This window comes from Oryctolagus cuniculus, chromosome 16 (genome assembly GCF_964237555.1).
Source record: "Oryctolagus cuniculus chromosome 16, mOryCun1.1, whole genome shotgun sequence".
NCBI lineage: Eukaryota > Metazoa > Chordata > Mammalia > Lagomorpha > Leporidae > Oryctolagus > Oryctolagus cuniculus.
The window spans coordinates 21,184,542-21,197,573 of record NC_091447.1 but is presented as its reverse complement, the minus strand read 5'-3'; the positions used below and the strand labels follow the sequence as shown (position 1 = coordinate 21,197,573).

At 45.7% G+C, this 13,032-nt stretch overlaps 1 protein-coding gene across 3 annotated transcripts in view; it reads right to left on the bottom strand.

The window, feature by feature from the left end:
• The window catches only part of WIPF3 (WAS/WASL interacting protein family member 3), an 86,007-nt gene that overhangs the window by 61,249 nt on the left and 11,726 nt on the right, over positions 1-13,032 (bottom strand). The window contains exon 2 of one of the 3 annotated variants that reach the window (XM_051853270.2): positions 2,047-2,156. The exons of the other annotated variants lie outside the window; for them this stretch is intronic. The gene's annotated coding sequence lies outside the window, so the exon portion shown is untranslated. The remainder of the gene's footprint in view (positions 1-2,046; positions 2,157-13,032) is intronic. 3 annotated transcript variants of the gene reach the window in all.

Genomic DNA, 13,032 nt, shown 5'->3' with positions numbered 1-13,032 from the left:
CCCTGTACCCATGAAACAGTGACTCCCTTGTCACCTGCCCCAGCCCTGGTAGCCTGTATTCCACTTTATGTCTCTATGATTTGCCTCTTCTAGGCACTCAAATATGTAGAACCATACGCTATCTGTGCATTCGAGTCTGGCTTGTGTCAGTGAGCGTGCATTTCCAACATCCGCGTATGATGCAGCGAGTATCAGAAATGCATTCCTGCTGCTCCACTGTGTGTATAGCCACAGTTGTTTAACCACTGATCTGCTGATGGATGCCTGGTTTGCTGACACTGAGGGTGTTGTGGAAAATGCTGCTCACTCTTTGTACACTTTTGTGTACAAAGATCTCTTAAAGACATTGCTTTTAATTCTTTAAGGTGCAAGTGCAAGAATTGCTGCGTTATATGGTTCCAGCTTCTTTTCAGTAGGGTTAAGAATCACCCTAAAATTGTGTGAAAAGTGTAGATGATATAAAATATACGTGGAAGTGCAACTTTGGGCGCAAACAGTCCATGATGGTGTTCTATACATTCCAAGGAGGTGCATAAGCTTGTCAATGAACAAGAACACACTTTCTTATACAGTATTTCCCAGGAAGAAGGATCCTGCTATGTACTGTGATACTTCATCCTTGATATTAATACAACAGAAAGCCCGAAACAAAAATACCCCTCATCAGAATTCAAAGCAAAAGCCATGGTAAGACTGAGCAGAGACCTCAGAGTGCAGCAGATGCTGCTTTCAGGTAGCATCAGTCAGATGCACACCTTAACCTGAGGTCAGACACAGGCGGCAGTTACAGGCTGAGTGCTACAGCACATTGGGTGCAAGCTCACAATTTGGTTGGAACAAGCGTCAATCATCAACCATTTGTATTTGAACAATTTCTTTCATAGAAGGCCCTGTGTGCGGTCTTCATGGGATCTTTTATTCAGTGGCAAAAATACTGTGAGCTGAAATCTACAGCAGGGATTAAAGGACTGGCTGACGTATTAATAGAACAGGAGGATACAGACAAGCCTCATTATGTAAGGATCTCGTCTTTTAACAAAGACAAATGGGAGGGGACAGACCTGCTTCTCCTGGGGAAGAACTGAAAAGGCTTTGAAGAAATGACCTTAAAGAAGGTAAATGCCGCTTACTTAACAATCGCACCATTGCCCGAGGAAATACGAGCATAGGAAGTAACTTTGCAGAGCACTGTGGCACACAGACTACATCTCCCAGCACACAGCTGGACTACATCTCCCAGCCTCCCTTGTGGTTACGCCTGACCATGAGACAGAGCTCCAAACGATGGCATGAAGGCAGAAGCAATGTGCTCTGCTCCTCGGCTGGCTCAGGAAGGCCTTCTACCCACAGCTTTTCTTTCCCCATTTACTGCTCAGAAGCAAAAATCCTATGCGTTGGCAGAGCTACAGGATGGAAGGAATTTGGGTCCTTGACTCTTTGTAAGATCACCTGCCAATGGCCGGCGCCGCGGCTCACTAGGCTAATCCTCCGCCTTGCAGCGCTGGCACACCGGGTTCTAGTCCCAGTCGGGGCACCAGATTCTGTCCCGGTTGCCCTCCTTCCAGGCCAGCTCTCTGCTGTGGCCAGGGAGTGCAGTGGAGGATGGCCCTGCACCCCATGGGAGACCAGGAGAAGTACCTGGCTCCTGCCATCAGATCAGCGCGGTGCGCCGGCCGCGGCGGCCATTGGAGGGTGAACCAATGGCAAAGGAAGACCTTTCTCTCTGTCTCTCTCTCACTGTCCACTCTGCCTGTCAAAAAAAAAAAAAAAAAAAAAAAAAAAAGATAACCTGCCAAATATCTGATTAGACTTTACACATATGAGACAGTTCATGTCCATTGGGTGAAGTCACGGAGATGTTGGTGTTAATTTGCTATAGCTACTAATTTAACCTGCACACTACAGGAACTACATAGAGCATGGTAAATTCTCATTACTCACTGTGGCTATGTTCTATAAAGTGGTGTGGACACTGAGTGTGCCGGTTAATTTTATATGCCCACTTAACTAGGTCAAGAGGTGCCCAGATAGCCGAGAGGACATTACCTGTAGGTGTGTCTGGGGGGGTTTCAGAAAGAGATCACCACTCGAACCCGCAGACCGAGTAAAGAGCTCGCTGACCAACGTGGGTGGACATCATGCTGTCTGCTGAAGACCTAAACAGAGCAACAGAACTCACGGCCAATGGCACTGCACCAACACACACATTTCCTCCGTAAGAAATACTATAGCATCTGTGGGCTTAGGAACACGACAGCACTTCAGCCCTATGACTGGAGGCCAGTTTAGTTTATTTTTAAATTTATTTGAGAGGGAGAGGGCAAGACAGACCAACCCTCCAAGGTGGGCACAGTCCTTCTCTTGCTTCTCTGTAAGCAGGTGCACCCATCAAGCTTTATCCTTAGGAATCTGAGACCCATGGGGTGGCACTGGAACTCTGCCTTGCTAAAGTCACAGGCGAGGATCTTTCGAAGGCTAGGGATTAGAGGCTATTTTTATATGCAGTTCCTGATGGCTGTGAAGGCTTTTTCTTGACAGGTATAATAATTAAGCAGTTATCTAGAGAGGTATTTGTTAAAATCTGACAGCTAGCGACCCAGAGCTCCCGGAAGTCACAGGCTGTGCACCCAGGAGCTCCTTGACACTTTGTGTTCTTCCAACCCATTTAAAAATGTATCTAAGATGTCTTCAATATAAGGCTTTTATACTCTCCCCGAAGTCATGAAATAACTGGAAAACTGCGTGGAAATGCACATTAGCTGCCTAAGCAGCATCAGAGGCTGGTGAGGGGATCAGAACCAGCTGGGCTTCCCCGTGAGACCTGAGTCAGGGGACAGTGCCGGTCTTGGCGTCCCTTTGGCTTTTTCTCAGCTGCGCGACTTTGGTCAAATCACTTCACCCCCATGGGCCTCTTTTTCTTTATTTGCAAAGTAGACGCCATAATACTTAATTGTTAATTATCAAGGTGTTTTTCAAAAATGTTGTAAATGAGGAGGCCATCGCTGTGGCATAGTAGGCTAAATCTCCACTGGCATCACATAGACACTGGTTTGTGTCCGGGCTGCTCCTCTTCTAATTCAGCTCTCTAATGGCCTGGGAGAGCAGTGGAAGATGGCCCAAGTGTTCAGGCCCCTGTACCCACATGGGAGACCTGGAAGGAGCTCCTGGCTCTTGGCTTCAGCCTGGCCCAGCCACAGCCGTTGCAACCATTAGAGAAGTGAACCAGTGGACGGAAGACCTTTCTATCTGTGTCTCCCTCTATCTGTAACTCTACCTCTCAAATAAATAAAATCTTTAGAAAAAAATGTTGTATATAAGGAATGTAGTACAAATCCTGACACAATCAATTGGAAGCTACAGGTATCATCCTCACCAAGAATAATCATAGTAAGAGGAGTAGGAGACAGGCATGTGGCACCCGGCAGTTAAAAGACACCACTTGGGGTGCCTGCACCCCATATCAGATGGAGAGTCCGGTTCAAGTCCCAGCTCCTCTGCTTCCGATCCCACTTCCTGCTAATGCACACCCTGGGAGGCAGCAGGTGATGGCTCAACTACTTGGGTTCCTGCCACCCATGTAGGAGGCCTGAATTGAGGTCTGGGCTCCTGGCCCAGGCCTGGTTGTTGTGGGCATGTGGGGAGTGAACCAGCAGATAGGAGGTCTCTCTTCTTTTAAAATAGGGTAGCGACTGCTAGGGAATGCTCAGCTCAAACTCAAGATGGGACACAATAAATGAGGGCCTGGTGGGAGCTGTCGCCTTCTTCACAGGCACAAGGTGCCTATCAGGGTGTGTGTGCCGAGTAGCAGGACAGTCATGAGCAAGCAGCCCAGGAGGCTCAGCAGGGGTGGAGGACACCTGCCCACTCAGAAATGTCTTCTTCCTTGGGTAGGGTGAACACTCGTTTTGTGGCCACCTCTTGAACACTCTCTCCATTACTGAGAAATTGTTCCCATTATGAGTCTACTTCCCCCAGTCATAGGCCAGGAACTCCTCTCCTGAGCCCTTTGCAGGCAGGCAGTAGCCTGGGATGCTGACTCAGGGGTGGGGAGGTGACAGGTGAACCCGCCTGGGAGAGAGAGGCCTGGATTTGGAGCAGGGGCCACCGTCAGTTTGGGCTGATTGGGATGCCGTCGGAATGTGAGCCCAGTATTGGCCAGAGCCTCCCATTTTTTTCCAAGAAAAGCTTCATATCTAGATATTTGCGTGAAATACAATTTTGAAATGCTGGTAAGTAAAGACATATCTTGTATTTGTGGGGATAATGGTTCCAGGACCCCCTGAGGATTCCAAATCCACATGGATACTCAAATCTCTCTCTCTGTCTCCTGTTTGATTCTCCTATATACTTTAAGTCATTTCTAGATTATTTATAATACCTAATATAATGTAACTGTTATACAAATAGTGGTATATTCTGGGGAATAATGACAATAAAATAAGTCTACATGTTCAGTACAGATACAGGTATTTTTTCTAAATATTTTCTATCTGTGGTTGGTTGAATCCTCAGATACAGAACCCAAGGCAGGCTAGCATAACTCAAAGGCATTTTTACCTCCACCCCCCTTCCCAGGCAAGTGTGAGCACTTGGTACTTGAGTTTAATTCCTGGCTCCAGCTCCACTTCCTGATTCCACCTTCCTCGTTTTTTGTTTTTGTTTTTGTTTTGTTTTTTAAAGATTTTATTTATTTGAGAGTTAGTGTGTCAGAGAACGGGTTGGGGAAGATCTTCCATCTGCTGGTTTACTTCCCAAATGGCTGCAATGGCTGGATCTGGGCTGATTCGAAGCCAGGAGCTTCTTCCAGGTCTCCTATGTGGGTGCAGGGGCCCAGGCACCTGGGCCATCTTCCACTGCTTTCCCAGGCCACAGCAGAGAGCTGGATCGGAAGGGGAGCAGCCGGGACATGAACTGGGGCCCATCTGGGATGCCAGAGCCACGGGTGGAGGCTTAGCCTGCTATGCCACCGCACCGGCCTTGGCCCCTCCAGCTTCCTTCTAATGCAGACCCTGAGAGGCAGCAGGGATGGCTCAAGTAGTTGAGGTCCTGTCACCCTTGTGGGACACTTGGATTGAACACCCAACTCCTGACTTCGGCCACGGTGGGCATCTGTGGACAACTGAGTGGGAGCTCTGCCTCTCGAGTTAATTATTAATTAATAATAAAAATGGTGGGCCAACAGAGCATGGCTGCCAGTCACACAGGAGGACCCTGGGCTGTCACAGCACAACCTCTTCATCAGATCTATTCCAGGGTGGGGTAATGGAGGGTGGAGGAAGATGGCCTAAGTGCTTGGGCCCCTGCCCCTATGTGGGAGATCCAGATGCAGTTCCTGGCTCCTGGCTTTGGCCTTGCCCAGCCCTGGCCATTGGGTGCATTTGGAAATGAACAAGCAAATGGCATAGATCTCTCTGTCTCTGTCTCGTTGTCTCTCCCTCTCAGTCATTCTGCCTTTTGAATCAACTGATCAATCAATCCCAAAAAAAGGGAAGAAAAGTCCCCCATCCCAGACCTACTCAGTCAGAATCTTGGGGAGTATCTGCACACCAGGGAACCTTTATGGCACAGTTGTGGAATATCCAGGATGGTGAACACTCTGTCCCAAACAGCGGGAAGCTGTTCACCAAGAAAAAAAAAAAAAACCATTTGTGTGTAGATTTATTTAACTTCAACAGGCTGGGCCCAGGAAAACAGTAGACCATGCGCCACACAAAAGTGAAAGGGAGACACAGCACAGTACCCATGCACCTCCCACACAGGTAACTGCAGACACCTGAGAGACGCCAGCCCAGGCATCCGCTTCTGCAACCCAGACGGCTCAGCCCTGACTGGATATTACAGTTAATTATCTGCTGCAACGTTTAAAGGATTAATGTGGTCTGTCTATGAGAATTCTAAAACGATGGCACGCTTCAACCAGAGTCTAAGATGAAACCAAGTACAGCATGCCTACAGTGAGCACATAGGCCGGTTTCCTTTCAATAAGACATTGAAATGCAAATTTGTCCCCAGATCATTCATCAAAATTACTGTAATATTTGAACAGCATTTGGTGAAGGGGAAAATGTTGATATTGATAATATTTATCATTGACCCAGGCACGTAAATTATGGCTGAATGCCATGAAAACCATTGCATGTGTAGACCCCCAGGGTGAAAGGAGAAAATATTGGTTTCCTGTCCTTTTTTCCCCCTGCCCTTGAATTCATAAAATAAGAAATGGTTTATTAAAAATGCATGACAGCAGGGTGGGTGCCTGCCCTAGTAGTTAAAGCACTGGTTATGACACCTGCTTCTGGGGAGTGAGCCAGGGAACTGGAGCCCTCTGTATCTCTCTCTCTCTCACTCTGTCTCTTGAATACATTTTTAAAAAACACATTAACCACACATTTTTAAAAGTACTTTTCAGTTTTACATAACAATTATACTTCTAAAAATTGGCATCTCTAGTTTTGGAAAATCGAGGTATGACAAGTATAAAAAATGGAGTTGATTATTCAATGGAAACTTGCAATCAGTATTATAAAAGAATGAGACCTTTTACAACAACAACAAAAAAACCCCACTGTGATTAGTTTATGATGCTAGATTTGATAAGGAGGATGCTCCTTCCAAAGCACTAAGTGTGAGTGCACCTGAAATGCTCTTCTGAAAATCAAGTGTAGGATGAAGGTAACGTGAGGCATAAGCAAAGACAAACCCTTTCATCCCAAGTTGTACTGTGAGCCTGTAGATTAGCATAAGCACTTTCCCATCATTCCTAGTGTTCTAGCGCCTGCCCAGAGAAGAACCACACACATGCTTGTAGCTGGGTCCTTCGTCCAGTTTGAAGTTGCTTTAGGACCTCAAGTAGCCAGCTGCACGGAACCCCTCTCATCTCTGCCATCAGCAGTCTCCTTAGCCAGCACAGCTCAAGGCAGCCAAGCCTGATGCACCGACTGACAAGTGTCACCTCTCAGACACCACCACAACGTCACTCCTGGAGATAACGCGTCCTCCTGAGGAGTCCAGTTCTACGTCTCATCCTGCACTCTTTTCCGTGCCTGCTCTACCAGACACCATCACGTCACTTGGCACTCTTTTTTTTTATTTGACAGGTAGAGTTATAGACAGTGAGAGAGAGACAGAGAGAAGTCTTCCTTCTGTTGGTTCACTCCCCTAATGGCCGCTATGGCCGGCACTGCGCCCATGAGAAGCCAGGAGCTGGGTACTTCCTCCTGGTCTCCCATGCTGGTGCACGGCCCAAGCACTTGGGCCATCCTCCACTGCCCTCCCAGGCCACAGCAGAGAGCTGGACTAGAAGAGGAGCAACTGGGACTAGTACCCGGTGCCCCAACTGGGACTAGAACCCGGGGTGCCAGCGCTGCAGGCAGAGGATTAACCAAGTGAGCCATGGCGCTGGCCCTTGGTACTTTCTTACACGCTGCTATGGCCACGATATGATTTGTCTCCCAATGGTTCTCGTGCTGGAAGCTTGGTCCCCAATGTAACGGCTTTGAGAGGCAGTGGGACTCTAAAGAGGTGGGGCCCACTGGGAGGTGACCAGATCATGGGGCACCTGTCAGAAAGGATTAGTGCCTGTGTCAGAGGCAGGTTAGGTCTGCCAGGACTGGCACAGTTACCATAAGGGCGGGTAATCATGAAGTGGATCAGTCTCCCCCTGTCCAACTGCTCTCACCCTTTGATGCTACGACCATGAAACGACGCAGCATAAGGCCCTTGCCAGGCACTGCCACCTGCCTCCATCTCCAGAACCATGAACGAAACAGATCTGTTTTCAATTTGCCTGGCCTTGGAGAGTTTGTTAGCAGCAGAAATGGACCAAGACCCATGCCTTCTCTTTATATCATTATGTCTTCATGTCTGCTCTTCGGACTGCACGTTATGGCCTTTACCACCCAGAATGTTCCTACTAACACTTGAAAGTGTCATCCAGACACCAGCTTCTCTGCACAGGTGTTCTCCTGCTTTGGCTGAGCCAACGGCACCTGTAGTGCTTTGGTTACACCTTGTATCATGGCACCAGGCACTGGGCAACTGTCTTTTCCTAGATCAACATGTCTCCCTTTACTGGATCAAGGATTCCTCAGGGGTTCAAACATGAGGACTATGCCTTCGGTATCCTGGTACAACCTAGGCCAACGGTGAGGCCAAAATGCCAAAAGCCATTGCCTTGACGTTGAGATCTCTCTGTATTAAAGCAATGGCATGCACACTGGGGACCAGGCCAACTCTTCAAGCAGAAGCTGGAACTCTGCGTTGGCAGCAGCATGACATGGAAGCCTAATTTAATCTGTGAGATTAAATAATCATCCTAATGACCATTGAGGAAATACATTAGAAACTGAAGAAAGAGGCAAGGGGAGTGCGGGAGGAGTTCCTGCCCAAGGGCAGACCCCGCGATCAGTGTGGGGGTAAAACAGCCTGCACGCAGGGCTCTCCGGGCTCAGCGCTCCCACTAAAAAAGCCCTCCCTGTATGCAGGAGGATGACAGAATCCACGGAAAAGGTTTGATGGTTGGAGAACAGGTCTCTCATTCGGGATTTAATGCCCATCTATAAAAAGGGAAGTCAGTTTTCTTTTTCCTAATTTGCTTAAGTGTAAGAAGGAAATGGAAGAGGGCTGGCGCTGTGGCTCACTAGGCTAATCTTCCGCCTGCAGTGCCGGCACCCCGGGTTCTAGTCCCAGTTGGGGAGCTGGGTTCTAGTCTCGGTTGCTCCTCTTCCAGGCCAGCTCTCTGCTGTGGCCTGGGAAGGCAGCGGAGGATGGCCCAAGTACTTGGGCCCTGCACCGGCAAGGGAGACCAGGACGAAGCACCTGGCTCCTGGCTTCGGATCGGCGCAGCGCCAGCTGTAGCGGCCATTTGGGGAGGTGAACCAATGGAAGAAGACTTTTCTCTCTATCTCTCTTTCACTGTCTATAACTCTACCTGTCAAATAAAAAAAAAGAAATGGAAGAAAGGACAGCTCAGAGGAGATGGTTTGCCTTATTTAAAGAGTGTACTTTTCAAAATAAAGTTCAGTTCACAAAGGGCCTCTGGTTTTAATACGGTGGACTGAAAAAAAAAGTTCTCTTTCTTGGAAAGGGGAAATCAGAACGAAGAACTCTGATAAGTGAGCCAGGACTGCTCAGTGCCCGGGGTGCTGCTGCAAGGCACAGCCCACGAAGCCCTGGTCTTCAAGGCAGCTCCTCGGTGAGGCAAGCCCGCAGGTCCTGTAGAATAAGGGGAAAGGATGCGTGGGCAGGCAGTAGGAGTGGCCCCAGACCCTCGATCCACCAGTGGGCAGAGGAGGTGGCACAGGTGAGCCTTTCATGAGGTGCACTGGAGAAACAGGGCAGACAAAGCAGAGAAGGCATCCAACTCTGAAGGCTGGGAATGGAGGGTCTCAAGCGACTTGTACAAGCACACAAGTGCGCGTTTCAATAAGGGTCTCATCACAGACACCTCCTCCCCTCCCTCTGTCCTAGGGAGCACCCTCTTGAGTCAAGGAGAATTCTTGTTGGTCTAGAACCTGCAAAGAGTTGGACTAAGAATTCAACTCATTGCAAGATGCTTAGTAAAAGGAGGGACCAATACAGAACCCATACAAAGAAACTTGGAACAAAGCAAGGAGAGGAACAGGAAAAAGAACAGATGAGACATGAAGAACTTAGCAGAAAAATACTGCTGTGGAGTAGGTAAAACAGATGGTAAGACCTATAATTATTAACCCAAAGAAATGAATGAAACAACCCTCAAAAACCGGAACACAATGAAAAGAAAAATTCTTAGAAGATACAACAATATTAGAAGATAAAATGAGGCAGAAGTAGAAGAGGAAAATAAAGACCAAACTAGGCAAAGTCCCAAGAAAACAGGTATTGCTAAAAATATACCATGGAAGACTGAGAAAAGTAAAAATGGAAAAGGAGTTTAAAAGAGAGAAAATGATATGGAAGATAAAAGATAATGGTTTTCCTGAATAAAAGACATGGAAGAGAACAAATGTTAAAACACATAATTCCAAAAATATAATTTAAGAAAAATTGTCAAAACTATGATACAAATCTTTTCATTGAAAAGGCACAAAATATCTGAAGAAAAAGTCATATTAGCCAAACTGCTGATGTAGGCAACAGGCTAGTGATAAATGTTTTAAAACATGCAAAATTTACGTCTCCTACGTTTTTATTAAAGATACTATTATAGGAAGAATGTTCAGCCAATCAGGAGTTGAGGAGAGAAAGCAGGGCTAAAGAAATGGCAGTGCGTATGCAGCCAAAACAGCAGAACCAAGACTAAGTACCTGCGGAACTGCGGTAACACAAAGGAATGTAACTGCTGTTCATCACAGCAAAACAGAGCGACACAGCCAGCAAGAGCTATCAAGTATAAAATAACATGGAAGATGTAGGTATATTGATTCCCTAACTATCTTTGTTACATTCATGTGGTCAGAATCAACTTAAGCGTTACAGAGTCGTGAATATTTAGGGGTGTAAGAGTGGGACAGGCACCGTGGCACAGTGAGTTAAGCCACCCCTTGGGACGCCCACATCCCACAGCGGAGTGCCTGGTTCAAGTCCCAGCTACTCAGGGCTTCCAATCCAGCTTCCTGTTAATGTGCCTGGGAGACAGCAGGTGACAGCCCTGCTGTAGGAACTTAGGTTCCTACCACCTACATGAGAGACCCGGATGGAGTTCCTGGCTCCTGGTTTTGGCCGGGCTTAAGTCTTGGCTGTGGGCATTTGAGGAGTCAACAGCAGATGGAAGATAACTCCATCTTAATCTCTCTCTCTCCCCCCATTTTTCAAGTAAGTAAGTTTTAAGGAGAGTCCATGTCATATACACTAAGAGGTACCAATGTAAATACCAGAAAGACTGAGGAGAGGGGTCAATCAACCAAGACTGGAGGTGAAAGTGCACTTTGGAAAGGAACGGAATGGAGGTGGGAGGGAGTAGATGCTTGGCACTAAAGTGAGGAATCAGTAGACACTCTCTAAATTTTAAAACTCCCATAGAATTATAGAAGTTACCATTAAACAGGTAACTACCAGAAAACCTGAAAGTAGAGTACATCCTCCAGTGCAATACAAGGAAATTAAAAAAAAAAAAAAAGTCAAAGAAACAAAGACAAAAACAGCCACTAAAAAATAGAAAACAGAACATATGATAGTAATAATAGCATATCTGTCATAACAATACAAGTGAATAGGCTAAACTCACAGATTAAAAGAAAAAAATCCCCTCAGATTGGATCAAAATGACTGTGAAAAATACACACTTAATTTCAGTCAGAAAAGTTAAAATCAGTACAAAAACCATTTCACAAGGCAGATTCTTTACAATGGAAATTAGTATAATACACAGGATTTGAGTTAGCAGCCATGAATAGCAAGGTGCCAAGTAGCAGTAATCAAATTATTAAAACAAAACGACAGAACATTTGCAGTAAGGCAGATAAAACCATATTCAAAGTGGGACTCTTACTGTGTTTCTTGCCTATGTCAGTTTTTTTCTCTGACAACAAAAAATAAAGCTGTAAAAGACATAAATAAATAATTATAAGGCAGCAGAAATACAGAACACCCTATATGGGGATGTCAAGTTGTTCATGGCGAGGCTGGCACTATGGCGTAGGGAGTTAAACAGCAGTCTGCAACACCAGCATCCCATATGGGCACAGGTTCAAGTCCCGGCTGCTCCATTTACGATCCAAATCCCTCCTAATGTGCATAGGAAAGCAGAAGAAGATGGCTCATGCACCACATCAGAAACCCAGATGTAGCTCCTGGCTGTAGCCTGGCCCAGCCATGGCTGCTGCAGCCATTTGGAGTGTGACCCAGTGAATGGAAGAGCTCTCTGTCTCTCCTTCTCTCTTTAACTCTGCCTTTCAAATAAACAAATACATCTTTAAAGAACAAGAAAGAGAAGTTCATGGCAACTTTGCATTATCTTTTAATCCAATTTTTCCACGAGCTCTTGGAATCCAATAGCAGATCCTGAAAATAGAGACTTCATGTTCTCTGGAAGTGTTTGTAAATGAAAATACTAACTTTCTGCTTTTTATAACAAGATAAGGTGCTTCTAAAATTCATAAGGAAAACTACAATCAATGGATAATAAACAAATCATGAAGCTATACTCATTAAAACAGCTGGTGCTGCTACATGGAGACTCTGTGCAGTAGCAGAACTCAGGGTCCAGAAGTAGGCCTAAATAGTTTTGGAAATTTTTGCCATGAAAAAAAAAAGACAGACACACTCTGAATATGGTGGGGAGAAGAGTGAAAATTGCTGAAAAACTTGGCAACAAACTGGAAAAACAAAGTGAGATACAATGTAAGGAGCTCATGTCTAACACTAATTCCAAGGGGTCATTTTAAATTTTTGTTAAAAAGGGAAACTATAATCATAGTAAAAGAAAATGCAGGAGAATTTTTTTAAAATCTCAAAGTCAGAAAGACTCTTCCAAGTTATAAACAATTTCTGCAAAACAAGTACAGAAAGCCATAGAACTACAATAAACAAAACCAAAGACAGGCTACAAATGGGAGAAAAATCATATTAAAACAAATTGTGTTACAAACTGGGGTAAAACCACAGTAAAGAAAAAATGACAGTAAAATGGCTATTTTCTCCTATTGCTTATATTTCATATACCTGTGCAAAGTATTCCTGCAAACTCAGAGAATAGGATAGAAAAATGCATAGTGGGCCTACAGAGTTAAGATACAGGAAACAAATGGCATTTACACACACACAAAGGTGCTCCACCTTATTCATAATAAGCAAGTGCAAGTCAGAGCTACAAGAAGATACCATTCTTCACCCACCAGATTGGCAAGGATCAAAAAATTGATAAACACAGGCTGAGAAGAGTGCAGAGGGCCAATCATTCTCATCACTAATGGTGAAGCAAGAATCTGTGCAGCTTCTGTCAACGGAAATGGACGAGTGCACTGCAATCTTAGAGTGTACTGTCCCATTCTAGGAACTCATGGTAAGAAATAACGTGGCCAGTGACATTTGTTGCAGCACTTTTTAATATTA